The sequence below is a fragment of the Pseudophryne corroboree genome, chromosome 1, assembly GCF_028390025.1.
Source record: "Pseudophryne corroboree isolate aPseCor3 chromosome 1, aPseCor3.hap2, whole genome shotgun sequence".
Lineage (NCBI taxonomy): Eukaryota > Metazoa > Chordata > Amphibia > Anura > Myobatrachidae > Pseudophryne > Pseudophryne corroboree.
In genome coordinates this window covers 697,596,287-697,623,377 of record NC_086444.1, presented here as the reverse complement: position 1 = coordinate 697,623,377, position 27,091 = coordinate 697,596,287, and the positions used below count along the sequence as shown (strand labels likewise).

Genomic DNA, 27,091 nt, shown 5'->3' with positions numbered 1-27,091 from the left:
AACCAACCCGTCATTTCAGTCACAGTCGTGTGGCAGACCCAGTCACTGAAATGATGGGTTGGTTAAAGTGTGCATGTCCTGTTTATACAACATAAGGGTGGGTGGGAGGGCCCAAGGACAATTCCATCTTGCACCTCTTTTTTCTTTCATTTTTCTTTGCGTCATGTGCTGTTTGGGGAGTGTTTTTTGGAAGGGCCATCCTGCGTGACACTGCAGTGCCACTCCTAGATGGGCCAGGTGTTTGTGTCGGCCACTAGGGTCGCTTATCTTACTCACACAGCTACCTCATTGCGCCTCTTTTTTTCTTCTTTGCGTCATGTGCTGTTTGGGGAGTGTTTTTTGGAAGGGCCATCCTGCGTGACACTGCAGTGCCACTCCTAGATGGGCCAGGTGTTTGTGTCGGCCACTAGGGTCGCTTATCTTACTCACACAGCTACCTCATTGCGCCTCTTTTTTTCTTCTTTGCGTCATGTGCTGTTTGGGGAGTGTTTTTTGGAAGGGCCATCCTGCGTGACACTGCAGTGCCACTCCTAGATGGGCCAGGTGTTTGTGTCGGCCACTAGGGTCGCTTAGCTTAGTCATCCAGCGACCTCGGTGCAAATTTTAGGACTAAAAATAATATTGTGAGGTGTGAGGAGTTCAGAATAGACTGAAAATGAGTGGAAATTATGGTTTTTGAGGTTAATAATACTTTGGGATCAAAATGACCCCCAAATTCTATGATTTAAGCTGTTTTTTAGTGTTTTTTGAAAAAAACACCCGAATACAAAACACACCCGAATCCGACAAAAAAAATTCGGTGAGGTTTTGCCAAAACGCGGTCGAACCCAAAACACGGCCGCGGAACCGAACCCAAAACCAAAACACAAAACCCGAAAAATTTCAAGTGCACATCTCTAGTATGTGTATATATATATATATATATATATATATATACAGGGGCGGATTGGCAACAAAAAGCAGCCCTGGAAAAATTTGTACTAGTGGCCCCACATGGGCAGCACCAGAGGTTTAAGGTCTAGCCACGGGTCATGGCGGCAGCATCCTCCCCCCAAGACTTTCCAGATAGTGGCCATGTCCAGCATCAAGGGGGAAGTTAAAAAGAAATAAAATTAAATATTATGAGCACATTATATATGATACACCTTCAGAATTTAGAAAACTATATCATTCTTTAGAAAGATATTTTCTTGCTTATTACACCAACCGTATCCCAATCACTATTCACTCATTCTTATATGTCAGCCAAGCAGGCAGACAGAGCATACACTAGATCATCTGCAATCACAGGCTAAGTGGCAAACTAATTTTCATATATGCAAATTATTTTGCATCTTATTCATTATGTCTATAAAAAGGACCACATGTCCTCAAACAAAACAGGCCCCGCTGGTGCGTCGGCCCACCGGGAATCTTCCCTGTAGACCCTATGGCCAATCCGCCTCTGTATGTATGTGTGTATATGTGTATATATATATATATATATATACACACACACACATGCAGATATATATATAAACTTCCAACGGCGGCACTCGGAGTGCCGCCGTTGGAAGTTTGTATGAGACACGCCATTTGACATGATCTCTGGAGGGCACCCGGCAAAGTTACAAGTCTGTTCTCGTGGAGTGCCGGATTTTGGGATACATATATATATATATATATATATAAACAGCACACCGTGGGTTGCGTCTATTACAGTGTGAAGCTATTCCATCTAGGTACATTGGCCCATAAGGGGTTAAATGAACAATCTGGAATTAATGTGTTGTCTGCTTCGTCCTAATAAGTCTTTTTGATGTATGCATCTTTTTTTATATGTGTCTTTAACGTACATTATTGTATTGCATTTCTATAGAAAGTTTTGATTCTGCATTGTACTATATATTTCTGATTTGGTGGGCGCTGTATTTAGCCCTTAACATGTTTCCATCCCTGTTTAGTGGTTGTTATGGTGACGGTACATGTCAGCTGGTGTCCCGGTGTTGGCTCACCTGAATTGTAATGGCCTAGAATTGCGGCAGGTGTGATGGGAAACCCTACCTTTTCCACAGGTCTCTTCGTGATCCACAGACGTGAGAGGTGCCAATGTCTCGACCGGAGGTCCCCTGTTGCCTTGATATGCTTTTCCTCGATTTTCGCTTAATATACTATTAGAGTCAATAACTTTGCAAGTATCAACCAATAAAGTTATTTTATTAATCCGGAACTGTTATTGAAAGTTCGATTTCTTCTGAATAAGATTTAAGGCATACAGTACAACCAGGGCCGGCTCGAGGCATGTTCGACTCGAGCGGCCGCGCAGGGCGCCACCCTTAATGGGCGCCGTGCGCTGGCGCCGCCATGTCGGAGCCTGGAGCCGGCCCTGATCTCCCCTGCTGTCCCGGCTGACACTGCTGTGTGCGCCGCCGCTGTGTGCGCTATGCGGCGCCGGCGTCTGATGTCAGACACCGGCGCCGCTCAGCGCGCGCAGACAGCACAGACAGCGGGCGCGCACAGCAGCACTCCCCCTCCCTCGGCACAGCAGGTACTGGGGGCATATGTGGCACTGTGGGGGGCATTTATCTGGCACTGTGGGGGGCATTTATCTGGCACTGTGGGTGGCATTTATCTGGCACTGTGGGGGCATTTATCTGGCACTGTGGGGGGCATTTATCTGGCACTGTGGGTGGCATTTATCTGGCACTGTGGGGGGCATTCATTTATCTGGCACTGTGGGGGGCATTCATTTATCTGGCACTGCGGGGGGACGGGACATTTATCTGTGCACTGTGAGGGGGCATTAATGTATCTGGCACTGTGGGGGCATTTCTGGCACTGTGGGGGCATATCTGCGCTGTGGGGGCATTTATGTATCTGCACTGTGGGGGCATGTATGTATCTGGCACTGTGGGGGCATTTCTGTATCTGGCACTGGGGGGGCATATCGGCACTGTGGGGGTATTTATGTATCTGGCACTGTGGGGGTATATCTGCACTGTGGGGGCACTTATTTATCTGGCACTGGGGGCATTTATTTATCTGGCACTGTGGGGGCATTTATTTATCTGGCACTGTGGGGGGCATTTATTTATCTGGCACTGTGGGGGGCATTTATTTATCTGGCACTGTGGGGGCATATCTGGCACTGGGAGCATTAATGTATCTGGCACTGTGGGGCATTAATGTATCTGACACTGTGGGGGGCAATAATGCATCTGGCACTGTGTGGGCACTTATGCATCTGGCACTGGGGGCATTTATGCATCTGGCAATGTGTGGGCATTTATGTATCTGGCACTGGGGGCATTTATGTATCTGGCCCTGTGGGGGCATATCTGGCACTGTGGGGGCATTTTTATATATGGCACTGTGGGGACATATCTGGCACTGTGTGGGCATTTTTATATCTGGCACTGTGGGGGCACTTATGTATCTGGCACTGTGTGGGCACTTATGTATCTGGCACTGTGGGGGGCATATCTGCACTGAGGAGGCATTTATGTATCTGGCACTGTAGGGGGCATATCTGCACTGTGGAGGCATTTATGTATCTGGCACTTTGGGGGCATTTATGTATCTGAACTGTGGGTGCATATCTGGCACTGTGTGGCCATTTATGTAGCTGGCACTGCTGAGGGGGGCATGTCACGTGTAGCTGGCACTGCTGGGGGGGGGGGGGCATGTCGCGTGTAGCTGGCACTGCTGGGGAGCATGTCGCGTGTAGCTGGCACTGCTGGGGGGCATGTCGCGTGTAGCTGGCCCTGCTGGGGGCATGTCGCGTGTAGCTGGCACTGCTGGGGGGCATGTCACGTGTAGCTGGCACTGCTGGGGGGCATGTCACGTGTAGCTGGCACTGCTGGGGGGCATGTCACGTGTAGCTGGCACTGCTGGGGAGCATGTTATGTAGTGTTCCCGCTAGGCGTCTGTGGCTAGGCAATGTGTCTCAGTTATCTCCCTGGTGCAATGTGTCTCAGTGCTGTGCCTGGCGCAAAGTGTATAGGAGGTTCTACCTGGTGCACTGTGTATTAGCTGCACTACTGTGTGGTGTAATGCAAATTGCCACTATTATGTGGCCACGTACCTTCCCCACGAAGTAACTCCCCTTAATTTTTGCAGCGCGCCTTCGGCGCGCACTGTCCATGCTTTGACATGTAGGTATGGGAACAACAAGCATTATGTACATCATTTTGCCCTCCTAACTTAAAAATGTGCCCTCCCTGTGATCTGCACCATGCCCTAAAAAGTGAACACTATCATGGGTAGCTGGCACTGCTGCGGGGCATGTCATGTGTAGCTGGCACTGCTGCGGGGCATGTCATGTGTAGCTGGCACTGCTGCGGGGCATGTCATGTGTAGATGGCACTGCTGCGGGGCATGTCATGTGTAGCTGGCACTGCACATTATGTGTATCTGGCACTATACTGGAGACATTGTGTGTAAGGAACACTACTGTGGCTATGTGTAAGGCTGCTAATTGTGTGAAAATGTTTATAGTTTGATGATATGAAGTTACGAGGCCATGCCCACTTTTCCAGAGGCCACACCCACTTTTCCGGGAGCGCGCGCGCCTTCGGCGCGCGCATGGGGGGGGGGGGGGGGGGCGCTTTTACATTTTCTCGCTCAGGGTGCTAGTAGGCCTGGAGCCAGCCCTGAGTACAACTTAACCTTATGCTTACCCTTCTATCACCTATATTAACTACAACAACTCTTTATGCTGGGTAATATCCGCTGTTACTTACAATAATGACAAAATACGGTTTTACACATTCCACTGTAATAAGTGCTTTATACTGAGCAGTAATAGCTTGCCCTCTGTATCGCTAGCGCAACCGTCCCTGCAATTCACCATCTCCCTGAGTTCAGCTGAATGTAGTAACGTTGGTGCACGTTGAGTACCTTAGGCTGATGGCGTTCAAGGGTAATTAGGTTAAAAGGTTAATAGACGTTGGGGATCAGGGTAGGTGCCGGCTTTATTACCGCATGATGGAGTTTTCAAATTCGGAAAGGGATCCAGACACAAATATTGACTATCTTTCGTTAGGATTCCTGGTGGCAGGCTAAATGCATCTAACGCCTTTTTGGGGCTCGTGTGATGGGGATAACCTGCTAGTTCAGTTATGTAGCGGGATCAAACAGTGGAACGGAGTGCTGGCAGAGGTAAATCGGTTTTAGGCAGCAATATCTAATGCAAAGGCCACTCCTCCATACAGAGTCTGCAGATTATTCTCTCTCTCTCTCTCTCTGTCTAAGCAAAAGAGGTTGAGTTTCTCCCTCAGCAGCTGTGGGGGTAATGCGGCTGGCTGAGTCTGTACACTCCCTGTATAACTGAGGGGGTTATGCGGCTGGCTGAGTCTGTACACTCCCTGAATAGCTGAGGGGGTTATGCGGCTGGCTGAGTCTGGACACTCCCTCAATAGCTGAGGGGTTATGCGGCTGGCTGAGTCTGTACTTTTCCCTGAATAGCAGAGGGGGGTTATACGGCTGGCTGAATCTGTGTACTGAAATGGGAGCTGTGACCATACCTCTCCTGTGTCCACGAATTCCTGCAACCACCTTATCGGATGCTGTCAGTATCAATCAGATCGGAGGGGCACTAATTCTGAGGTAAGCCGCCTCCCAGTCTCCACCGGTGGCCGCCTCCTAGTCTCCGCCTGTGGCCGCCTCCCGATCTCCGCCTCCCGTACGCCACCAGGGGCCAAAGGAGGACGGATCGCTGCCTCTCCGTCCCGCGATCAGCCGCCGCCTCCGCTTGTTACTTGCTCACACCGCCGGGCTCAGCGTCGTCCAGAGTCAAGCGGGAGAAAGACCGAAATCTCCGATGCTGGATCCCGGGGTCAGGTACTCAACGTCTCTTTTTCCTGCGCACTCCTCCCCGTGCTCTGGTCTCCTCAACGGCTCTCAACTGCCGCTCCCGCTTCTCCTTTTATCCCCTCTCTAGGGGTTCCCGGATCTTTCCCGCTGGGGACACGAGCTCACCCAGCACGGCCGCGCGGCAGGGATGGCTGGATCAGCCCCACGCGCTAACCTGCTTCTCCCTATTTTTATGGGGTATAAAACACTGGGGTAACGTGGACGGTTCAAGGGCCATTTTGCTAAGAATTAGCACCCCCCACTGTTCAGCGCACAGGGCTTTTACTGTGAGGCATCAAATAATGACGTCACTCTTTTCGCGCTGCCGCCCGGGTGTGCAGTCCCGTGGCAGTTTTGGCACCTCACTTGGTGTTCTTCCCTTTATAAGGTAAGATGCGTTTCCTTCTTTTATTGTATCCTGATGAAAATGCTGTGATAATAAAAAGGCGTCACCCTGCGGGCTCGGTGGTGACCTGCGGTCGCCATGGGTTCTATTCCCACTCTATGGGTGTCGTGGACACCCACGAGTGTAAATAGTCCCTGTTGGTTGGCATGCCGACAGTCGGGATAGTGAGGGAGCGGGATTGTGGGGGAGGTCATGTGTGCCAAGCATTGAAACGTCGATATATAAAGGAATACTTTGTCCTTACGTTTTTTGTCCCTGAGTGTCGCTGCTATTGAAGTGTATACATACAGATGTGTCCACATACATCTTTGCTATATCCGGCATGTATGGCTTGGTTTAACATACTATAGACTCAGAGATTTAGCCATGCCTTGTGATTTTTCTTAACTTGCCTCTTTAATATGTTACTTTATACATATTCTATTATGGCAAACATAAATGTAAAAATCCATCCACTCGTTACTCATGCAAAACACCTTAGCCATGTTTTGCATGTTGTGCCAAATTTAGCAAATTAGCAAAGATGTAAGTGGACACATCTGTATGTATATATATATATATATATATATATATATACATACACACAGTATATCCATTGAACACATACATGTACACACATAGAACACATGCACAAATGCGTATATACACACATATATATATATATATATATATATATATATATATATATATATATATATATATATATATGTGTAACAAATCCTTCAAATCCTGCGTTTGCTCCTGACAAACATGTAAGGGAATTGGAATAAAATTATTGCTAGTTGCTACTAACTATCTGGGAGAGCGGCGAGCGCTGGTCTTCGCTCTACGCTAAATCCTCCTTGCAGTATCCTAGCTGTGATACATATTAAAATGGTAGACTTGCACTGCACTGTGTACAGGTGTCTGCTGGATACCTCCATGCACAAGCAGCTACTTATCACACACCCTTCCCTATCCACTGTCCCCCTCCAGTCTGCCCCCTCTGTCCCATAACCTCTCATCACTCCCCCCCCCCTAAAAGTCCCTCCCATATACATCCGCCTCGCATTCACTGCAGCGCAATACCATTATGTGTGGAACCCCAACCAACTAAGGTTAGACTTTGCTGTATTTAAACAAATTACACATATTTACAGTGTTTATATATATATATATATATATATATATCTTTATATATCTATCTATCTATCTATCTATATATATATATATCTATATATATATATATATATATATAAAGTGAAGTGCAAAAAAAGAGCGCCTACTAATGTTTCCTTAAAGGAAATGGTGAAACGAATCACCTTGTGAGACCAAATACAAAAACAATATGCCATTGACTTATCTTCAATTTTAAAGATATTCTTTGGTCAACTGACCCATAGTACAAGCGCCGCTCACAGGTTCTATCAACGTCCTTCGGGTTCCCTGACGCTGCTGTTGCCCTAGTCGGGCGGGCTGGAGGGCGAGTGAGTGGGCGTACTCTGACTATACGATCGCAGCAGCAGTTCTACCACAGTTTCAATAAATAAATAATCTTCCCAATTTATTTCTCACAAGGTGATTTGTTTCACCATTTCCTTTAAGGAAACACTAGGAGGCGCTCTTTTTTTGCACTTCACTTGATATGTTATTCTCACTCACTGGGCAAGAGCTGCCACTCATTCACGCATATGAGGAGTGTTTTACAAATATAATTTAAGCTTATCCTCTCTGAGTAGAGGTTAAAAACACTGTTTATTTACACTGGGTACTGGTGACAAACTTGAGCGCTCCTTTCCATTATATATATATATATATATATATATACACAGTATATATACACTGCTCAAAAAAATAAAGGGAACACATCCTAGATCTGAATGAATGAAATATTTTTATTAAATACTTTGTTCTTTACATAGTTGAATGTGCTGACAACAAAATCACACAAAAATTATCAATGGAAATCAAATTTATTAACCCATGGAGGTCTGGATTTGGAGAAACACTCAAAATTAAAGTGGAAAAACACACTACAGGCTGATCCAACTTTGATGTAATGTCCTTAAAACAAGTCAAAATGAGGCTCAGTAGTGTGTGTGGCCTCCACGCGCCCGTATGACCTCCCTACAACGCCTGGGCATACTCCTGATGAGGTGGTGGATGGTCTCCTGAGGGATCTCCTCCCAGACCTGGACTAAAGCATCCGCCAACTCCTGGACAGTCTGTGGTGCAACGTGGCGTTGGTGGATGGAGCAAGACGTGATGTCCCAGATGTACTCTGAATAATTGGATTCAGGTCTGGGGAACGGGCGGGCCAGTCCATAGCATCAATGCCCTCGTCTTGCAGGAACTGCTGACACACTCCAGCCACATGAGGCATTAGGAGGAACCCAGGGCCAACCGCACCAGCATATGGTCTCACAAGGGGTCTGAGGATCTCATCTCGGTACCTAATGGCAGTCAGGCTACCTCTGGCGAGCACATGGAGGGCTGTGCGGCCCCCAAAGAAATGCCACCCCACACCATTACTGACCCACTGCCAAACTGGTCATGCTGGAGGATGTTGCAGCGTTCTCCTTGGCGTCTCCAGACTCTGTCACGTCTGTCACATGTGCTCAGTGAGAACCTGCTTTCATCTGTGAAGAGCACAGGGCGCCAGTGGCGAATTTGCCAATCTTGGTGTTCTCTGGCAAATGCCAAACGTCCTGCACGGTGTTGGGCTGTAAGCACAACCCCCACCTGTGGACGTCGGGCCCTCATACCACCCTCATGGAGTCTGTTTCTGATCGTTTGAGTAGACACATGCACATTTGTGGCTTGCTGGAGGTCATTTTGCAGGGCTCTGGCAGTGCTCCTCCTGTTCCTCCTTGCACAAAGGCAGAGGTAGCGGTCCTGCTGCTGGGTTGTTGCCCTCCCACGGCCTCCTCCACGTCTCCTGATGTACAGGCCTGTCTCCTGGTAGCGCCTCCATGCTCTGGACACTACGCTGACAGACATAGCAAACCTTCTTGCCACAGCTCGCATTGATGTGCCATCCTGGATGAGCTGCACTACCTGAGCCACTTGTGTGGGTTGTAGACTCCGTCTCATGCTACCGCTAGAGTGAAAGCACCGCCAGCTTTCAAAAGTGACCAAAACATCAGCCAGAAAGCATAGGAGCTGAGAAGTGGTCTGTGGTCACCACTTGCAGAACAACTCCTTTATTGGGGGTGTCTTGCTAATTGCCTATAATTTCCACCTGTTGTCTATTCCATTTGCGCAACAGCATGTGAAATTGATTGTCAATCAGTGTTGCTTCCTAAGTGGACAGTTTGATCTCACAGAAGTGTGATTGACTTGGAGATACAGTGTTGTTTAAGTGTTCCCTTTATTTTTTTTGAGCAGTGTGTATATATATATATATATATATATATATATATGTGTGTGTGTATATATATATATATATATATATATATATATATATATATATATATATATACAGTATATCCTTAGAACACATACATGTACACACGTAGAACACAAACAAATACACATGCACATGCACACACACACATATATATATATATATATATATATATACATACATACAAATCATATACAGTATACAAACATACCTACAAACTTACATATACACACAAACACATAGAACACATACATATACACACCTACATATATACACACATACAACCACGTAGTACACATATACATAAGAACACTTACTGTACATACTGTATGTGACACCCTGGCGGTATGCCCAATGCTTATGCTGTAGCTGGGTCAGATATGCTATACCAAGCTTCACAAACCTGGCTTTTAGACTTTAGAGTATCTACTGTAATTTGGGTATGAGAGGCAGCCAGAGAAAGTTGGTGCAAACCCCAGGAATAGAGGACCGCACAGACAGACATTCAGAGGTCACTGTGGGAAAACTGTCAGCCAGGGGTGTATCTAGGGGTCTGAGCACCCCTGGCAATGTAAGGAACTGGCACCTCCCACCTCCCCCACCCAGGGACACAGAGGGGGGATTTACAGAAGGGCTGAGGTCAGGGACACTGAGGGAGAATTACAGGGAGGGTGCGGGTAGGACAATGAGGTGGAGGGCTTACAGGGAGGCTGAGGTCTGGGACACTGAGGGGCAGTTACAGGGAGGGTGTGGGCAGGGACACTGAGTGGGAATTACAGGAGTGTTTGGGCAGGGACACTTAGGGGGAATTATGGGGAGATGTACAGGCAGGGACACTGAAGTGGAATTACAGGAGGGTGTGAGCAGGGACTCACAGGGAGGCTGAGGTCAGGGACACTAAGGGGGAATTACAGGGAGGGTTCGGGTAGGGAAAATGAGAGGGAGGGTCTACAGGGAGGCTGAGGTCAAGGACACTGAGAGGCAATTACAAGGAGGGTGCGGGAAGGGACACTGAGAGGGAATTACAGGAGTGTACGGGCAGGGACATTGAGGAGGGAGTCACAGGGAGGCTGAGGTCAGGGACACTGAGGGAGAATTACAGGGTGGGTGCAGGCAGGGACACTGAGGAGGAATTACGGTTAAGGTGCGGGTAGGGAAACTGACAGAGAATTATGGGGAGGGTGCAGGCAGGGATACTGAGGGGGAATTATGGGAAGGGTGCGGGCAGGGACACTGAGAGGGAATTACAGGAGTGTATGGGCAGGGTCACGGAGGGGGCAGTTACAGGGATGGTGCGGGCAGGGACACTGAGGGGGAATTACAAGGAGGGTGCAGGCAGGGACACCGAGGGGATATATGCACACATACATACAGTTAAAACCCCCTCTCTAGGTGTGATGGCACTACATGTCCCAGCAAATCCAGTTGACAAGGTGTGCTGGAACTTCTAGTCTCAACACAGCTGGACAGGCAGTCACTGGTCGAGATACCTCTCCATACAGAGCTTTTTGTAAGCTGTTATGCAGACTGCCAGGATAGACCATGCAGAGCAGCTACGTTACCGAAGGAAATGTACAGGTATGCTCATGCTGCACTGCTGACTTGTGCTGATTGTAGTGGCTCTTGTTTGGTGACAGATCGCGTGGAACCAATGAGAAGGGGAGCGGATGAGGAAGAGGAGGTTCCTCACCCCTCCCCATACCTGGAAGTGCCCCGCTCCCTAGCTATATTCATCATCATTGTGACTGTAGTCACAGAGAGTGTCAGAGTGCAATATGCTTCTGAGAGTCCGGCAGTGGATGAGCACTGCTAAGGGATGTAAGTGAGAACTACTACAGTATGTCATTCTGTCCCCTGACGCATGTGGCACTTCCGGGCGGCGCCCCCCCTTGGCTGGCGCCCCTGGCAAGTGCCATCCTGGCCAATAGGAAGATACACCCCTGCTGTCAGCGTACAGTCACCGGGTAGGAGCCACATGCTGCAATAGATACGAACACACTGAGCAGTAGTTTCACTGCTTTTACCAAGAGAAAATGCCTGGAAACGCTTGCCGCTGCCGCTAGCTGGCACTCGGATCCCTGGCTCCCAGGTGATTGAACCACTGAGACTGGGGTGGGCGGTCCCGGGGAGGCTGGCAGGGCTCCGATCATGTGCCTTGGGACTCGAGTCACGGGTTTGCATACAGTACCTTGATGGCAATGTGGACATGGCTGCCGCTGGCCCCTTAATCCCCAAGGGCCCACAGTTCAGCGCACCAGCTGCTCATGCGGCAGTTCTGCCACTGACCCGGGTAATTAGTACCGTCCCCCCACTCTGGGCGCCACTGCGTGTACCTCTGTCCCTACCCAAGTGTTCCTCTACCCATACCCATGGGTGCCTCTGTCCCTACCCATGTGTGCCTCTGTCCCTAACTATGTGGAGTTTGTATATTCTACCTGTGCTTGCATGGATTTCCTCTGGGTACTCCAGTTTCCTCCCACAAACCAAAAATATACTGGTAGGTTAATTGGGTCCCAACAAAATTAACCCTAGAATGAATGTGTGTGCGTGTACGCGTGATAGGGAATATAGGGGGACATTTACTAAGCAGTGATAAGAGCGGAGAAGTGAGCCAGTGGAGAAGTTGCCCCATCAACCAATCAGCAACTCTGTATAATTTTATAGTATGCAAATTATAGTTGTTACTTCAGTTCTGATTGGTTGCTATGGGCAAGTTCTCCACTGGCTCACTTCTCCGCTCTTATCACTGCTTAGTAAATGTCCCCCTATATTCTAAGCGCCACTGGGGCAGGGACTGATGTGAATGGCCAAATATTCTCTGTACAGCGAATTTCTGCACAGCGGAATATGTGTGCGCTATATAAATAACTGGTAATAAATAAATGTGTGCCTCTGTCCCTACTCATGTGTGCCTCTGTGCGTAACCCATGTGTGCCATAGCCTGTAACCCATGTGTGCCTCTGTCCCTACCCATGTGTGTCTCTTCCTACCAATGTTTTCCTGTCCCTACCCATGTGTGCCTCTTCCTACCAATGTTTTCCTCTCCCTACCCATGTGTGCCTCTTCCTACCGATGTTTTCATCTCCCTACCCATGTGTGCCTCTTCCTACCGATTTTTTCCTCTCCCTACCCATGTGTGCCTCTTCCTACCGATGTTTTCCTTTACTTACCCATGTGTGCCTCTTCCTACCAAAGTTTTCCTCTACCTACCCATGTGTGTCTTTTCCTACCAATGTTTTCCTCTCCCTACCCATGTGTGTCTCTTCCTACCGATTTTTTCCTCTCCCTACCCATGTGTGTTTCTTCCTACCAATGTTTTCCTCTCCCTACCCATGTGTGTCTCTTCCTACCAATGTTTTCCTCTCCTTACCCATGTGTGTCTCTTCCTACCAATGTTTTTCTGTCCCTACCCATGTGTGCATCTTCCTACCAATGTTTTCCTCTCCCTACCCATGTGTGCATCTTCCTACCAATGTTTTCCTCTCCTTACCGATGTGTGTCTTTTCCTACCAATGTTTTCCTCTCCCTACCCATGTGTGTCTCTTCCTACCGATTTTTTTCCTCTCCCTACCCATGTGTGTCTCTTCCTACCGATTTTTTTCCTCTCCCTACCCATGTGTGCCTCTTCCTACCAATGTTTTCCTCTCCCTACCCATGTGTGTCTCTTCCTACCAATGTTTTCCTCTCCCTACCCATGTGTGTCTTTTCCTACCAATGTTTTCCTCTCCCTACCCATGTGTGTCTCTTCCTACCGATTTTTTCCTCTCCCTACCCATGTGTGTCTCTTCCTACCAATGTTTTCCTCTCCCTACCCATGTGTGTCTTTTCTTACCAATGTTTTCCTCTCCCTACCCATGTGTGTCTTTTCCTACCAATGTTTTCCTCTCCCTACCCATGTGTGTCTCTTCCTACCGATTTTTTCCTCTCCCTACCCATGTGTGCCTCTTCCTACCAATGTTTTCCTCTCCCTACCCACGTGTGTCTCTTCCTACCAATGTTTTCCTCTCCCTACCCATGTGTGTCTTTTCCTACCAATGTTTTCCTCTCCCTACCCATGTGTGTCTCTTCCTACCGATTTTTTTCCTCTCCCTACCCATGTGTGTCTTTTCCTACCAATGTTTTCCTCTCCCTACCCATGTGTGTCTTTTCCTACCAATATTTTCCTCTCCCTACCCATGTGTGTCTTTTCCTACCAATGTTTTCCTCTCCCTACCCATGTGTGTCTCTTCCTACCGATTTTTTCCTCTCCCTACCCATGTGTGTCTTTTCCTACCAATGTTTTCCTCTCCCTACCCATGTGTGTCTTTTCCTACCAATGTTTTCCTCTCCCTACCCATGTGTGTCTTTTCCTACCAATGTTTTCCTCTCCCTACCCATGTGTGTCTTTCCTACCAATGTTTTCCTCTCCTTACCCATGTGTGTCTTTTCCTACCAATGTTTTCCTCTCCCTACCCATGTGTGTCTTTCCTACCGATTTTTTCCTCTCCCTACCCATGTGTGCCTCTTCCTACCAATGTTTTCCTCTCCCAACCCATGTGTGTCTCTTCCTACCAACGTTTTCCTCTCCCTACCCATGTGTGCCTCTTCCTACCAACGTTTTCCTCTCCCTACCCATGTGTGTCTTTTCCTACCAACGTTTTCCTCTCCCTACCCATGTGTTTCTCTTCCTACCAATGTTTTCCTCTCCCTACCCATGTGTGTCTCTTCCTACCAATGTTTTCCTCTCCCTACCCATGTGTGCATCTTTCTACCAATGTTTTCCTCTCCCTACCCATGTGTGCATCTTCCTACCAATGTTTTCCTCTCCCTACCCATGTGTGTCTATTCCTACCGATGTTTTCCTCTCCTTACCCATGTGTGTCTCTTCCTACCAATGTTTTCCTCTCCTTACCCATGTGTGTCTTGTGCAGTGAAAACATCAGTTTTCTCCAGCATATCAGCTTTTCCTGTTCGATAAACCATAGCATATTCAAAACAAACCATCTTTTAAGGACAGGCTGCTCATGGGCCAGTGCTTTGGCCTTGCCCCCGGGATAAAATTTACCAGCTAGCCCGTGATGTCTGGTAAGAGACATCATAATCCTCCATAGCGCCATAGTATTATATTCCTATAAATCTATCTTGCCTGTCAAAATCAATTAATTTATCTGGAGTTTCAGAAATCGTGCATGAAGCTAGCCATTTTCATGGAGAGATTTGCTGGTGTTTTTCAAAACTGCTGCTGGATAAATCCTGGGTTTCTAATCTTTATTATTCTTTCACATTGGTGGAGTTTTTATATTCAATTCTATTCTAAAGTGTCTCTGCAGTTTGAGGTGGCTTTGGCCGTAGTAAATTGGCTGGTTGCAAAATCGCTGGGATTTAGAACACGCCATTTAGTAAATTTAGCCCAAGACGCTTGTTAATGTCTGCCCCTATGCTACTGTCAGGACATATCCAGATTGGTGAATGTGCTTATAGGGAAATTTGGAAATAATAAAGGGAATAGGCAAGGAACCTCTATTTAGATAATTCATGCAGGGCTAAAGAATGGTGGCACTTTTTAAAAGCTAAAGGTTCCTATACGTCAGCAATCACCAAAAAACAATTAGCAGATTCTGAGATTTTTTTTCCAGATGTAAAGAATCTCAAATCCAACAATCTGCGCCCATACATTACAGATATTTTTCTGTGATTGTTCATTTTCAGAAACTACAGATCTTTCAATCTTGAAAGACTCATCAGTTTAGTATAAACGGACTGCAAATCTGCTGATTGTTTCCATACACTAGCAATCTACAGCCACAATTGATTTGTGAAATCCAACATGCTGGATTACTTGATTTAAAAAACCCAATCGATTTTTGGTCTTAATCTCTGATCTGTGAACACCAGGATCTCGATGCATGACATACTGACAGGGATGAGTACGGGCTATTCTCCCCTCTTCCCTACACCCTGGCGTGTTCTGGTGCTTAAGAACCAAAGCAGATCACCTCACAGTTTCTTTGCTTTCCTCAGATTTAAATCTTAACAATGTTTTTCTATCTATCTATCTATCTATCTATCTATCTATCTATCTATCTATCTATCTATCTATCTATCTATCTATCTATATATATACTGCTATTGTATTATAATAGATAGATAGATAGATAGATAGATAGATAGATAGATAGATAAAACACTGTGCCCCTTTGATAGATAGGTAGCACTACAGGTTTATTACAATTGCAATGAAGGTATGTAAGTACATTTCTGCCATCAATATTTTTTTTTTTTATTGGATTATGCAGAACAACGAACCACAAATCAAAATTAGGGGTACCGAAAAAAACAGGGAAAGAAGGGGGAGGAAAGATGGGATCACCGTCTGGAACTACATATGCCATAACACATAGGGTTTCTATATTTCAAAATACAAATTACAGGACACTTTCAGTATCCCACTGGCACAGGTCAACATGCACCGTACCTTATTCCATAAACTCCATAATATGGGAATTATATTGCTGTGAAGGCAAAGACCGATTGTACATGCATTTAGTGGTGTTTGGACATTGACAGCACAAATAAAGTTCACATTTTATTTACCCTTACTGCAGGGTAAGAATAGTCTACTTTAAATGTACTGGTATGGAGTCTTTTGCACAGCACTTAGTAATGTGACATTTATTTGCCAGACTAAAAGAACATAAAGGGGGTAATTCCAAGTTGATCGCAGCAGGAAATTTTTTAGCAGTTGGGCAAAACCATGTGCACTGCAGGGGGGGCAGATATAACATTTGCAGAGAGAGTTAGATTTGGGTGTGGTGAGTTCAATCTGCAATCTAAATTGCAGTGTAACAATAAAGCAGCCAGTATTTACCCTGCACAGAAACAAAATAACCCATCCAAATCTAACTCTCTCTGCAAATGTTATATCTGCCCCCCCCCTGCAGAGCACATGGTTTTGCCCAACTGCTAAAAGAATATCCTGCTGCGATCAACTTGGAATTACCCCCAAAGTACAGACTTAAAGTACATAAAGCCAAGTACAACTTAAGTCCAAAATGTTTTTTTTATCCTCTATTGCAGAGTCAGAACAGCCTAGTTTATATTTATTAATTTCCATACTCAGAGTTCTGTTAAGTAAACTCTTAGAGGTAAATTTACTAAGAATTGTGTTTGGTCCAATTATAAAACATGCTAGGCATCGATGAGATATGTGACAGATCAAACACTAACATTTACAAAGACTCATGATTGACAGAATCATGTTTGCCGATGGGCTATGCCAGGGGTTCTCAAACTACAGTGCTCTGGGACCACGTCAGACAATAAAAATAATTATATGACCCGGATCAACGCTTCTTGAAAAAGCTGCTGATTAGAGAAACGCGTTGAAGTATCGGAACCTTGGAACTTTGAAACAGCTTCACGGTGGGGAGCAAGCCACTTGCCTATTATATAGGCTCTGGTGGGTGGAGGACCATGTCCCAATTGCCGCTCCTGTACTGTTCGACGTACACCTATTACTTAGCAGCTCTCCATCGGGAGCTATACATACAGCAGATTGAGCCTAACTGAGGAATAAGACAACAGTACACAACCACACACAGACATCAGATGTGGTTTAATCAGGGAGTGCATTAATTGTGTTGAGACTGACGGGACTGCGTCGAGAGTCTCCACAGTTATCTGCCTTAACTACAACTGCTTTCTTTACCTACCACCATGAACTGTGTACTACTGCTGTTTAATTTTGGGAATAGTGCAATATACTTTAAAAGACACTCTATGTCCAATCTACAGTGACTGCAATTCCTATTTAATATACATATATTAGCTGTTCTACCAGTTCTATGCACGGGAGTTTCTGATTTTCACGAATGTAAATATAAATGTGCAGAATACGTGGGTGGGTGAGGTGGGATAGGGAGAGAATTGGGGCCCGATGTTGTGGGATGTTGCCTTGATGGAAACGCTATGTAGCATTCCTTCACCAATCTGCCCTGGACAGCATGCCGCATAGTGTCAAATATCAATGACTTGCCATTGGAGAGTTGTTCTGCTTCCAATTCACACATATCACTAGCCAGGTAAAGGCAAAATGGTAAAATTTGTCCGGGGGCTTCTGTAGAATCTCCTCCGCGTGTTTCAAAAATTGATCAGATCTGGACCTGCCAGAACTGGATGTCTTGGCAGGCACCTTTGCCTTCTTGGGTTTTGGCTGAGGTGTCTGCTCCAGTTTGGCACCCTCCACTTCAGGTGGTTCACTGGATTTAAGGTCCAGCTCCGGAGTCCCGTCTTGTAAAAAGAGAAACCACATTAGTTTCATGCAAAAATTTAACAAGGTGTGTTTTCTATGTGTGCCTACTTACCGGATCCCGACTCTCCATTTCCACTAGAGATGAGCGCCTGAAATTTTTCGGGTTTTGTGTTTTGGTTTTGGGTTCGGTTCCGCGGCCGTGTTTTGGGTTCGACCGCGTTTTGGCAAAACCTCACCGAATTTTTTTTGTCGGATTCGGGTGTGTTTTGGATTCGGGTGTTTTTTTCAAAAAACCCTAAAAAACAGCTTAAATCATAGAATTTGGGGGTCATTTTGATCCCATATTATTATTAACCTCAAAAACCATAATTTCCACTCATTTTCAGTCTATTCTGAATACCTCACACCTCACAATATTATTTTTAGTCCTAAAATTTGCACCGAGGTCGCTGGATGACTAAGCTAAGCGACCCTAGTGGCCGACACAAACACCTGGCCCATCTAGGAGTGGCACTGCAGTGTCACGCAGGATGTCCCTTCCAAAAAACCCTCCCCAAACAGCACATGACGCAAAGAAAAAAAGAGGCGCAATGAGGTAGCTGACTGTGTGAGTAAGATAAGCGACCCTAGTGGCCGACACAAACACCGGGCCCATCTAGGAGTGGCACTGCAGTGTCACGCAGGATGGCCCTTCCAAAAAACCCTCCCCAAACAGCACATGACGCAAAGAAAAAAAGAGGCGCAATGAGGTAGCTGACTGTGTGAGTAAGATAAGCGACCCTAGTGGCCGACACAAACACCGGGCCCATCTAGGAGTGGCACTGCAGTGTCACGCAGGATGTCCCTTCCAAAAAACCCTCCCCAAACAGCACATGACGCAAAGAAAATAAGAGGCGCAATGAGGTAGCTGTGTGAGTAAGATTAGCGACCCTAGTGGCCGACACAAACACCGGGCCCATCTAGGAGTGGCACTGCAGTGTCACGCAGGATGTCCCTTCCAAAAAACCCTCCCCAAACAGCACATGACGCAAAGAAAAAAAGAGGCGCAATGAGGTAGCTGTGTGAGTAAGATTAGCGACCCTAGTGGCCGACACAAACACCGGGCCCATTTAGGAGTGTCACTGCAGTGTCACGCAGGATGTCCCTTCCAAAAAACCCTCCCCAAACAGCACATGACGCAAAGAAAATAAGAGGCGCAATGAGGTAGCTGTGTGAGTAAGATTAGCGACCCTAGTGGCCGACGCAAACACCGGGCCCATTTAGGAGTGTCACTGCAGTGTCACGCAGGATGTCCCTTCCAAAAAACCCTCCCCAAACAGCACATGACGCAAAGAAAAAAAGAGGCGCAATGAGGTAGCTGACTGTGTGAGTAAGATAAGCGACCCTAGTGGCCGACACAAACACCGGGCCCATCTAGGAGTGGCACTGCAGTGTCACGCAGGATGGCCCTTCCAAAAAACCCTCCCCAAACAGCACATGACGCAAAGAAAAAAAGAGGCGCAATGAGGTAGCTGACTGTGTGAGTAAGATAAGCGACCCTAGTGGCCGACACAAACACCGGGCCCATTTAGGAGTGGCACTGCAGTGTCACGCAGGATGTCCCTTCCAAAAAACCCTCCCCAAACAGCACATGACGCAAAGAAAAATAAAAGAAAAAAGAGGTGCAAGATGGAATTGTCCTTGGGCCCTCCCACCCACCCTTATGTTGTATAAACAAAACAGGACATGCACACTTTAACCAACCCATCATTTCAGTGACAGGGTCTGCCACACGACTGTGACTGATATGACGGGTTGGTTTGGACCCCCCCCAAAAAAGAAGCAATTAATCTCTCCTTGCACAAACTGGCTCTACAGAGGCAAGATGTCCACCTCATCATCATCCTCCGATATATCACTGTGTACATCCCCCTCCTCACAGATTATCAATTCGTCCCCACTGGAATCCACCATCTCAGCTCCCTGTGTACTTTGTGGAGGCAATTGCTGCTGGTCAATGTCTCCGCGGAGGAATTGATTATAATTCATTTTAATGAACATCATCTTCTCCACATTTTCTGGATGTAACCTCGTACGCCGATTGCTGACAAGGTGAGCGGCGGCACTAAACACTCTTTCGGAGTACACACTTGTGGGAGGGCAACTTAGGTAGAATAAAGCCAGTTTGTGCAATGGCCTCCAAATTGCCTCTTTTTCCTGCCAGTATAAGTATGGACTGTGTGACGTGCCTACTTGGATGCGGTCACTCATATAATCCTCCACCATTCTTTCAATGGTGAGAGAATCATATGCAGTGACAGTAGACGACATGTCCGTAATCGTTGTCAGGTCCTTCAGTCCGGACCAGATGTCAGCATCAGCAGTCGCTCCAGACTGCCCTGCATCACCGCCAGCGGGTGGGCTCGGAATTCTGAGCCTTTTCCTCGCACCCCCAGTTGCGGGAGAATGTGAAGGAGGAGATGTTGACAGGTCGCGTTCCGCTTGACTTGACAATTTTCTCACCAGCAGGTCTTTCAACCCCAGCAGACTTGTGTCTGCCGGAAAGAGAGATCCAAGGTAGGCTTTAAATCTAGGATCGAGCACGGTGGCCAAAATGTAGTGCTCTGATTTCAACAGATTGACCACCCGTGAATCCTTGTTAAGCGAATTAAGGGCTCCATCCACAAGTCCCACATGCCTAGCGGAATCGCTCTGTGTTAGCTCCTCCTTCAATGTCTCCAGCTTCTTCTGCAAAAGCCTGATGAGGGGAATGACCTGACTCAGGCTGGCAGTGTCTGAACTGACTTCACGTGTGGCAAGTTCAAAGGGCAGCAGAACCTTGCACAACGTTGAAATCATTCTCCACTGCGCTTGAGACAGGTGCATTCCACCTCCTATATCGTGCTCAATTGTATAGGCTTGAATGGCCTTTTGCTGCTCCTCCAACCTCTGAAGCATATAGAGGGTTGAATTCCACCTCGTTACCACTTCTTGCTTCAGATGATGGCAGGGCAGGTTCAGTAGTTTTTGGTGGTGCTCCAGTCTTCTGTGCGTGGTGCCTGTACGCCGAAAGTGTCCCGCAATTCTTCTGGCCACCGACAGCATCTCTTGCACGCCCCTGTCGTTTTTTAAATAATTCTGCACCACCAAATTCAAGGTATGTGCAAAACATGGGACGTGCTGGAATTTGCCCATATTTAATGCACACACAATATTGCTGGCGTTGTCCGATGCCACAAATCCACAGGAGAGTCCAATTGGGGTAAGCCATTCCGCGATAATCTTCCTCAGTTGCCGTAAGAGGTTTTCAGCTGTGTGCGTATTCTGGAAAGCGGTGATACAAAGCGTAGCCTGCCTAGGAAAGAGTTGGCGTTTGCGAGATGCTGCTACTGGTGCCGCCGCTGCTGTTCTTGCGGCGGGAGTCCATACATCTACCCAGTGGGCTGTCACAGTCATATAGTCCTGACCCTGCCCTGCTCCACTTGTCCACATGTCCGTGGTTAAGTGGACATTGGGTACAGCTGCATTTTTTAGGACACTGGTGACTCTTTTTCTGAGGTCTGTGTAAATTTTCGGTATCGCCTGCCTAGAGAAATGGAACCTAGATGGTATTTGGTACCGGGGACACAGTACCTCCAACAAGTCTCTAGTTGGCTCTGCAGTAATGATGGATACCGGAACCACGGTTCTCACCACCCAGGATGCCAAGGCCTCAGTTATCCGCTTTGCAGTAGGATGACTGCTGTGATATTTCATCTTCCTCGCAAAGGACTGTTGGACAGTCAATTGCTTGGTGGAAGTAGTAAAAGTGGTCTTACGACTTCCCCTCTGGGATGACCAGCGACTCCCAGCAGCAACAACAGCAGCGCCAGCAGCAGTAGGCGTTACACGCAAGGATGCATCGGAGGAATCCCAGGCAGGAGAGGACTCGTCAGAATTGCCAGTGACATGGCCTGCAGGACTATTGGCATTCCTGGGGAAGGAGGAAATTGACACTGAGGGAGTTGGTGGGGTGGTTTGCGTGAGCTTGGTTACAAGAGGAAGGGATTTACTGGTCAGTGGACTGCTTCCGCTGTCACCCAAAGTTTTTGAACTTGTCACTGACTTATTATGAATGCGCTGCAGGTGACGTATAAGGGAGGATGTTCCGAGGTGGTTAACGTCCTTACCCCTACTTATTACAGCTTGACAAAGGGAACACACGGCTTGACACCTGTTGTCCGCATTTCTGTTGAAATAGTTCCACACCGAAGAGCTGATTTTTTTGGTATTTTCACCAGGCATGTCAACGGCCATATTCCTCCCACGGACAACAGGTGTCTCCCCGGGTGCCTGACTTAAACAAACCACCTCACCATCAGAATCCTCCTGGTCAATTTCCTCCCCAGCGCCAGCAACACCCATATCCTCCTCATCCTGGTGTACTTCAACACTGACATCTTCAATCTGACTATCAGGAACTGGACTGCGGGTGCTCCTTCCAGCACTTGCAGGGGGCGTGCAAATGGTGGAAGGCGCATGCTCTTCACGTCCAGTGTTGGGAAGGTCAGGCATCGCAACCGACACAATTGGACTCTCCTTGTGGATTTGGGATTTCGAAGAACGCACAGTTCTTTGCGGTGCTACTGCTTTTGCCAGCTTGAGTCTTTTCATTTTTCTAGCGAGAGGCTGAGTGCCTCCATCCTCATGTGAAGCTGAACCACTAGCCATGAACATAGGCCAGGGCCTCAGCCGTTCCTTGCCACTCCGTGTGGTAAATGGCATATTGGCAAGTTTACGCTTCTCCTCCGACAATTTTATTTTAGGTTTTGGAGTCCTTTTTTTACTGATATTTGGTGTTTTGGATTTGACATGCTCTGTACTATGACATTGGGCATCGGCCTTGGCAGACGACGTTGCTGGCATTTCATCGTCTCGGCCATGACTAGTGGCAGCAGCTTCAGCACGAGGTGGAAGTGGATCTTGATCTTTCCCTAATTTTGGAACCTCAACATTTTTGTTCTCCATATTTTAATAGGCACAACTAAAAGGCACCTCAGGTAAACAATGGAGATGGATGGATACTAGTATACAATTATGGACGGACTGCCGAGTGCCGACACAGAGGTAGCTACAGCCGTGAACTACCGTACTGTACTGTGTCTGCTGCTAATATAGACTGGTTGATAAAGAGATGTAGTAGTATGTATGTATGTATAAAGAAGAAAGAAAAAAAAACCTCGGGTAGGTGGTATACAATTATGGACGGACTGCCGAGTGCCGACACAGAGGTAGCTACAGCCGTGGACTACCGTACTGTACTGTGTCTGCTGCTAATATAGACTGGTTGATAAAGAGATGTAGTAGTATGTATGTATAAAGAAGAAAGAAAAAAAACCACGGGTAGGTGGTATACAATTATGGACGGACTGCCGAGTGCCGACACAGAGGTAGCTACAGCCGTGAACTACCGTACTGTGTCTGCTGCTAATATAGACTGGTTGATAAAGAGATGTAGTAGTATGTATGTATAAAGAAGAAAGAAAAAAAAACCACGGGTAGGTGGTATACAATTATGGACGGACTGCCGAGTGCCGACACAGAGGTAGCTACAGCCGTGAACTACCGTACTGTACTGTGTCTGCTGCTAATATAGACTGGTTGATAAAGAGATGTAGTAGTATGTATGTATAAAGAAGAAAGAAAAAAAAACCTCGGGTAGGTGGTATACAATTATGGACGGACTGCCGAGTGCCGACACAGAGGTAGCTACAGCCGTGGACTACCGTACTGTACTGTGTCTGCTGCTAATATAGACTGGTTGATAAAGAGATGTAGTAGTATGTATGTATAAAGAAGAAAGAAAAAAAAACCACGGGTAGGTGGTATACAATTATGGACGGACTGCCGAGTGCCGACACAGAGGTAGCTACAGCCGTGAACTACCGTACTGTGTCTGCTGCTAATATAGACTGGTTGATAAAGAGATGTAGTAGTATGTATGTATAAAGAAGAAAGAAAAAAAAACCACGGGTAGGTGGTATACAATTATGGACGGACTGCCGAGTGCCGACACAGAGGTAGCTACAGCCGTGAACTACCGTACTGTGTCTGCTGCTAATATAGACTGGTTGATAAAGAGATGTAGTAGTATGTATGTATAAAGAAGAAAGAAAAAAAAACCACGGGTAGGTGGTATACAATTATGGACGGACTGCCGAGTGCCGACACAGAGGTAGCTACAGCCGTGAACTACCGTACTGTGTCTGCTGCTAATATAGACTGGTTGATAAAGAGATGTAGTAGTATGTATGTATAAAGAAGAAAGAAAAAAAACCACGGGTAGGTGGTATACAATTATGGACGGACTGCCGAGTGCCGACACAGAGGTAGCTACAGCCGTGAACTACCGTACTGTACTGTGTCTGCTGCTAATATAGACTGGTTGATAAAGAGATGTAGTAGTATGTATGTATAAAGAAGAAAGAAAAAAAAACCACGGGTAGGTGGTATACAATTATGGACGGACTGCCGAGTGCCGACACAGAGGTAGCTACAGCCGTGAACTACCGTACTGTGTCTGCTGCTAATATAGACTGGTTGATAAAGAGATGTAGTAGTATGTATGTATAAAGAAGAAAGAAAAAAAAACCTCGGGTAGGTGGTATACAATTATGGACGGACTGCCGAGTGCCGACACAGAGGTAGCTACAGCCGTGAACTACCGTACTGTGTCTGCTGCGACTGGATGATAAATAATGATATAAAAAATATGTATATATCACTACTGCAGCCGGACAGGTATATATATTATATAATGACGGACCTGCTGGACACTGTCTGTCAGCAGAATGAGTTTTTTATAGAATAAAAAAAAAACACCACACAAGTGAAGTCACACGACGAGTGTTTAACTTTTTCAGGCAATCACACAATATAGTATACTACTAACTATACTGGTGGTCAGTGTGGTCAGGTCACTGGTCAGTCACACTGGCAGTGGCACTCCTGCAGCAAAAGTGTGCACTGTTTAATTTTAATATAATATGTACTCCTGGCTCCTGCTATAACCTATAACTATTAACTGGCACTGCAGTGCTCCCCAGTCTCCCCCACAATTATAAGCTGTGTGAGCTGAGCACAGTCAGATATATATACATAGATGATGCAGCACACTGGGCTGAGCAGTGCACACAGATATGGTATGTGACTGAGTCACTGTGTGTATCGTTTTTTTCAGGCAGAGAACGGATATATTAAATAAAACTGCACTGTCTGGTGGTCACTGTGGTCAGTCACTAGTAAACTCTGCACTCTCTACACTTCTACAGTACTCCTAAGCTCCAGTAAATCAGGTCAATCTCTCTCTCTCTCTCTCTTCTAATCTAAATGGAGAGGACGCCAGCCACGTCCTCTCCCTATCAATCTCAATGCACGTGTGAAAATGGCGGCGACGCGCGGCTCCTTATATAGAATCCGAGTCTCGCGAGAATCCGACAGCGTCATGATGACGTTCGGGCGCGCTCGGGTTAACCGAGCAAGGCGGGAAGATCCGAGACGCTCGGACCCGTGAAAAAAAACATGAAGTTCGTGCGGGTTCGGATTCAGAGAAACCGAACCCGCTCATCTCTAATTTCCACCTCTGCCTCCTCCACAGGAGAGTAGGGATTGATGGAACTTCGTGTCCCTGTTTCTGGCTCTTGCTCAAGAGTTAAGAGGAGCATGTCGTAGTACCACAACAACGATTTTTGTACCTCATCGGCCCCGGCTTCTGAGCATTGTGACTCCTTATAGCTCTTGTGTTCTTTTAAAAAGACGGTTCTAAAATTCTGGATCTTCTTTTTTAGCCATTTGATGTCAGCATCACTGTTATGGCCTCTTTTACTGTACTGTACAAGTTCCTGAAATGCCGCATTCTTCATGGACCGGTTGACATAATCCATGGTTTTTATACGTCAGAGGCACTTGGCCTCATATACTTCAAGAAATCCCGTCCAAAATTCTGTTTCCCCAAACATGGTCTGAATTTTTTTTTCAAAACAAACAAAGGTTAGTATACACATATAGGGGCAAATTCAGTATATGCAGGCTATTCATTGGTGGTCAGCATGCTAACAAATATGGTACACGCAGGCTATACATTGGTGAGCAGCGTGCTAACAAATACGGTACACACATGCTATATGTTGGTGGTCAGCATGCTAACAAATACAGGGGGTCATTCCGAGTTGTTCGTTCGTTATTTTTTTTTGTCGCAACGGAGCGATTAGTCGCGAATGCGCATGCGCAATGTCCACAGTGCGACTGCGCCAAGTAAATTTGCTATGCAGTTAGGAATTTTACTCACGGTTTTTTCTTCGTTCTGGTGATCGTAATGTGATTGACAGGAAGTGGGTGTTTCTGGGCGGAAACAGGCTGTTTTATGGGTGTGTGCGAAAAAACGCTGCCGTTTCTGGGAAAAACGCGGGAGTGGCTGGAGAAACGGAGGAGTGTCTGGGCGAACGCTGGGTGTGTTTGTGACGTCAAACCAGGAACGACAAGCACTGAACTGATCGCAGATGCCGAGTAAGTTTGAAGCTACTCAGAAACTGCTAAGAGGTGTGTAATCGCAATTTTGAGAATCTTTCGTTCGCAATTTTACTATGCTAAGATTCACTCCCAGTAGGCGGCGGCTTAGCGTGTGCAAAGCTGCTAAAAGCAACTTGCGAGCGAACAACTCGGAATGAGGGCCACAGTACTTGCAGGCTATACATTGGTGGGCAGCGTGCTAACAAATATGGTACATGCAGGCTACACATTGGTGGGCAGTGCGCTAGCAAATACGGTACATGCAGGGTTTACATTGGTGGGCAGCATGCTAACAAATATGCTACTGTGCATCCGTAAAGTATTCACAGCGCTTCACTTTTTCCACATTTTGTTATATTACAGCCTTATTCCAAAACGGAATAAATAAATTTTTTCCCTCAAAATTCTACAAAAAATACCCCATAATGATAACGTGAAAAAAGTTTTTGTTTTGTTTATTGCTAATTTTTAAAAAATAAAAAACTAAGAATCACATGTACATAAGTATTCACAGCCTTTGCTCAATACTTTGTTGATGCACCTTTGGCAGCAATAACAGCCTCAAGTCTTTTTGAATATGATGCCACAAGCTTGGCAAACCTATCTTTGGGCAGGCTCATTGTAGCATCTCTCAATCAGGTTGGATGGGAAGCGTTGGTGCACAGCCATTTTCAGATCTCTCCAGAGATGTTCAATCGGATTCAAGTCTGGG

At 46.6% G+C, this 27,091-nt stretch overlaps 1 protein-coding gene across 1 annotated transcript in view; it reads right to left on the bottom strand.

Moving 5' to 3' along the window:
- LOC134907761 (uncharacterized) overlaps window positions 1-6,361 on the bottom strand; it is a 113,353-nt gene extending 106,992 nt beyond the window's left edge. The window contains exon 1 of the mRNA XM_063914819.1: window positions 5,505-6,361. The gene's annotated coding sequence lies outside the window, so the exon portion shown is untranslated. The remainder of the gene's footprint in view (window positions 1-5,504) is intronic.
- Between the last annotated feature and the right edge of the window lie 20,730 nt (window positions 6,362-27,091).